The sequence below is a fragment of the Teleopsis dalmanni genome, chromosome 1 (assembly GCF_002237135.1).
Source record: "Teleopsis dalmanni isolate 2A chromosome 1, ASM223713v2, whole genome shotgun sequence".
In the NCBI taxonomy this organism is placed as follows: domain Eukaryota; kingdom Metazoa; phylum Arthropoda; class Insecta; order Diptera; family Diopsidae; genus Teleopsis; species Teleopsis dalmanni.
This window is the reverse complement of record NC_051846.1, coordinates 51,520,373-51,525,074: the sequence shown is the minus strand read 5'-3', so window position 1 is coordinate 51,525,074 and position 4,702 is coordinate 51,520,373. Positions and strand designations below refer to the sequence as shown.

The 4,702-nt window shown below is 31.2% G+C and overlaps 1 long non-coding RNA gene across 1 annotated transcript; it reads right to left on the bottom strand.

The window, feature by feature from the left end:
- Window positions 1-2,644: 2,644 nt before the first annotated feature.
- LOC119673131 lies at window positions 2,645-3,203 on the bottom strand. The gene is made up of 3 exons (XR_005252010.1): window positions 3,161-3,203; window positions 2,955-3,078; window positions 2,645-2,884 (listed from the first exon to the last, which is right to left on the bottom strand). It is a non-coding gene; the product is annotated as an uncharacterized LOC119673131 (long non-coding RNA).
- Window positions 3,204-4,702: the final 1,499 nt, after the last annotated feature.

The window sequence follows — 4,702 nt, the reverse complement described above, 5'->3', positions numbered from 1 at the left end:
AAAAAAAAAATTAAAATAAAATACCGAACTTAGTGACTCTGAGAAGCCAATTTTGCATCGTATATAACTGGTTGCAGGGTCTGCGGCTGTTATGTGCGGCATGGCAAACAGCACGTGGGCGGTCGTTGCAAATTTAGGTTACTACAAAGTACACGAGCGTCAGTAAGCGAATTCTGTGTTAAATATACTATATATGTACATAACATATATATGTATTGGTTCGGTCATGCGGGTGCAGGGCGGTTGATGATGTTGCTGCTGCCGATTATTGCACAATCGTCAATAATTCGTCACTCTGTTACGTCACTAACGTACTACGAGCTAAATGACAACAGCTACACCAACAACACGTGCAAAAGCAAAGACAATTGCAACAACAAAATGAGCTAAGATTGAAAACTGTTACGGCGCAAATTATTGAATTTTCAATTAGTTTTTCTTTTTCGATTTTATTGTAAAAATACAATATTGTGTTGTGTTGTTGTGGATAGTTAAAATAAGGGGGGACATATTCGTATCAAGTTGGAGGTTTGGGTTTTAGGTCGCCTACCCATATCGATGTCGTTTTAATTTCTCTTTTCTGCACAACTGACAGTTGGGAAAAGGAGGGCAGAGCGAAGAGTGTAGCATATGCCATGTGCCACATTGAGGATAACTATGGCTTACCATTTATGGTAAAATGCGAAAAATATTAAACAAAAGAAAACGTAAAACCTGGTGAAGGACATGAATTTATCACAAGGATAATTTGATGCTTAACAGGTCTTAATATGAAAAATACCCAGTGTGTGAGCTCTGATCAATGTACACAAGTAAGTGAGATAAGGGCTTCAGAAAGAAAAACTGGGTTAAACGAAGCATCTGATTGTCAGTCTAATAAATTGGGATTTCTGTGCGTATGACCTATTTGCCTTATTATGTGTGAAAATGATTTCTAGTTCTACTAAAAAAATGTTTATAACGGATTTTAGAAGTGAAAGTTATGTATTTTAAAAACTTTATAAAAATCCCAGAGACGAAGTTAAAATATAGTTATATGATGTAATAATAGTTCTAGAAAGATGGCAAATAGAATTTGGTCAAAATACACAATATATAATGTAATAAAATATGTAAGTTATGCTGTTAATTATTTCTTGAAAATACTTCTAAAAATTTGGAATTCTAAATTTTAAAACGAACCTAAATCAAAAGTAAAAAAAAAAAGAATTTAATAAAAAATGTGAGCAACAAAAAATACATCAAAAAATTTAGGATCCTAAATTCTATAATGAACCTAATTCAAAAGTAAAAAATTAAAGTTTTTTATGTATACAATTTATTAACTTAGAATGCAACAAATTGTAGCTCTCTATCATTTATAGAGCTTGATATATTTAGACCATTTAAAAATTGGTTTAAAATGTGAATTCTCAAAATCTAATGGCTCCGTGCCTCCATATTTCGGCGAAGTACGGGTGTTTTTATTTAAAAAAAGTAGCTCATAACAAACATTTCAACCAAATCGGATGTGATGAGGTTCTATAAGCTGTTATATTTGGTTATTTTGGATTAATGTGGCTAGATATAAATCAAGCAGAGATCTGTTGGTTTTTAACAATACCAGATAAGGTTAAACCTTTCGATTTTAAAAATCAAATGCATTGATTAAAAATAGGATAACATTTGCTCTTTGCTATTATATTATATCCGTTTAAATATATATTATATTCATATACAGGTTATTGTAAAATCATAAAATGCTCTAAATGCTATAAAAATAAAATGCTATATTTTATTAAAGCCAGAGATTTTATACGAGTATTAGATTTTGAAGGATTGGAAACTATATTACCACGTCATTATATCCTTTGAGGATTATTGTGAGTTAATACGAGTATGAAGAAAAATTTTTTGATGACAATAAATCAATTTTTTGAACTTCTAAATAGATACTTGACAGATTTTCGTTAAAACCTCGAAGGCAGAATTTAGGAAGAAAAATCATAGGTTGATTACGCTATTGATAATCCTTTTTTGTAACATTTGATAAAAGTTAAAAGTACTTGACAAATAAGCTCGATAATATTCATTAGGTATTTTCAATATGAAATTATAAATATATCGGCTAGTTCTAAAACAGTATTACTTCATGTACTATAGGCTGGTAAATATTTATTCTGTTGTACAAATATCGGTACCAATATCTTCCGAATATTTCTATCGTTAAAAACAAGAATGAATAACATTTTAAGGACATGTAAAAGTGCGCGGATTGGTGGTTAAGAGACCTTTACAATAGCCTGTGTTAGATTGAATATTATTTATTTCGTACAAGTAAATTTATTTGATAAAAAATGTGATTTGACAAATAAAGTGTATTAGTTCACTAGCGTTGCCAGAAATAAATTATATTATGCTGTTAAAATATGTTGTTATAAACTAATTGCCAAAACTTAGAATATCTTAGTTTACTAAAATTGTTAAATTAAATTGTTAAATTTTATATTCTACACTTACAATCCTTAACAGATATTTAAATTTTAAATGCTACTTAAACAATACAATCTGTATTACGTAAATGTTCGACCGACCTATTTATACGTAGAATGTCGTGAGATTTATTATATTATATTAAAACTTTTGAAGAAGAGAAAAAAGGTACTCATATAAGCAAACAAATATGCACACTTTATTCATTAGGCTTTTTCATTGCATTATTCTCTGTTATCATTTTCTTTACACGAGTGAGTCCTGTGACGTAAACCTGTGACGTTAAAAGATACATCAGATGCCAGATGCCAAAGAACCACATATTTTCTTCTTCATCCGTCATCATCACTTAAAATAGGCTGGTTGAAATACGGAGTTGCTTCTTTAGCAATGTGTCCTCCTTCATCTATTTCTGTAAGTTGAAAAAGAAAATAAAAATTAAAAAAAAAATGTTTTTTAATTCTAGTAGATTCTTTGTGTACCACTCAATTTTCTCGTTTATGTAAACAGCCAAGTTAACAGTTGTTCTTGCGGTGGAAGAAGAGGTAGGTAGGAGATAGGAGCCCTACAGAATTTCTAACAGCAATTAGGTGGTAGGTGAAGTTTCTGAAAAGCGAAAAAAAAAAATATTATTAACATTCTAAATTAAATTTTATAACAGAATAATAACATATATCATATCACATACAGAGTGATTTTTGGCTTCGTGATATAAGGTTCAGTCAGGACATCCAGGTCTAAGGAACAAAAAAAATAAGGACTGTTTTCAATATTAACCAAAATACAGGACAAAAAAAAAATTATTCAAAAAAAATTTATAATAAAAAAATTTAAATCTTAAGAATGGTTTCTATAGCTTATCCAATACATTAATTGCCTCATTACTGATTCTTCAATTTGTATAAATTCCCTTTTATTAAAAAAATTATATCAAATCATTTATCTTAAGATTTCTGTAAATTATTATTTTTCTAATTGTTTTTTTAAGAGCAACTTCAGAGCTTTAGTTGTTAACAGTAATTCTGGTATGAAAACACTGACAAAATGTATTTGTTGACATACTTTCCATATTATTCTCATATCTATATTTTTGTTTTATTCTCATTAACAGCAAGACCTATTCGCTCCCCCCGTTTTTTAAGTTGAAAAATGCTGTATTGACGGCAGGGATGTTCAGGCCAACAATATTAATATCATTTGCATATGCAATCAATATGAAAATTTTGTAAAAGATGACTCAGGTTATTATTTCAATAAAATGCTGTTTTCGCTCTATTTGGAAATTAGTGAAACCTGTAGTCTTTACTCTCTCTAAGGATAAAAAGTTTCTACAACAATTTGATTCTGTTCTATAAGTGACATTTTGGCCCTTATTCGAAGACACTAGTGTCTTCTATTCTGTTGAAATCAATTGGCAGCACCGATTATGCTTATCTGCGATGATCACTGTGTTGAAAGCTGTTACCTTATTTATGTTTATTTTATTGTGTCTGTAAATATTGGAACTGAACCATCTGAACTTTAAGGAATGTTCTCAAAAAACACTCTGAGTTTAGAAAGGGAGTTGCGATAAATAGTTTAGACTCATATTGTAACTCATAGGTAGTTTAGGGAGGGCAGACTCAAACCGACTTCCAGGACTAGTAGGTATAGGATAGGTATAATCTATATAGGTGATTAGATAATGGCATGATTTTTTTTTGTTTGTTGTCACCTGTGGTAACTAGTTGCAAGCACCTCACCCCAAAACTGATGAGCACACCAGGCCTGCCATCGTGCCATGCTAGGCATCGGGACCGCACAACCAACATCAAGGCTAACACAAAGGATATTATGTAGAATAGAAATAAACTGGGTACCAGCTGCTAACGGAGCGAAGCACCGCGACCATAGTTGATCTTTTGTGGTGAAGAAATTATTTATTCATTGTCTGTTTTATTTACTCGTTTGTATCTTATATGTTTATACCGACTGACTGTCGTACTTAGCACTATCTAATTTCAGGGTAATCACTAAACGCACGGGGCGGAACGCAAATCTTAGGTCAGTCATTGAATAGGTAATTACGAAGATTATGAGGAATACTCAAATTAGTCAGTGAGATGGGTAGGACTCTGCAGACACCCCTCAGCTACCAAAGAGTAAAAGTGCTTAGATGCACTAACTCGGAAAAGGTTCAACATAAACATAATACACGTTACATGATTCATCAGTCTGCAGTGGTACATTT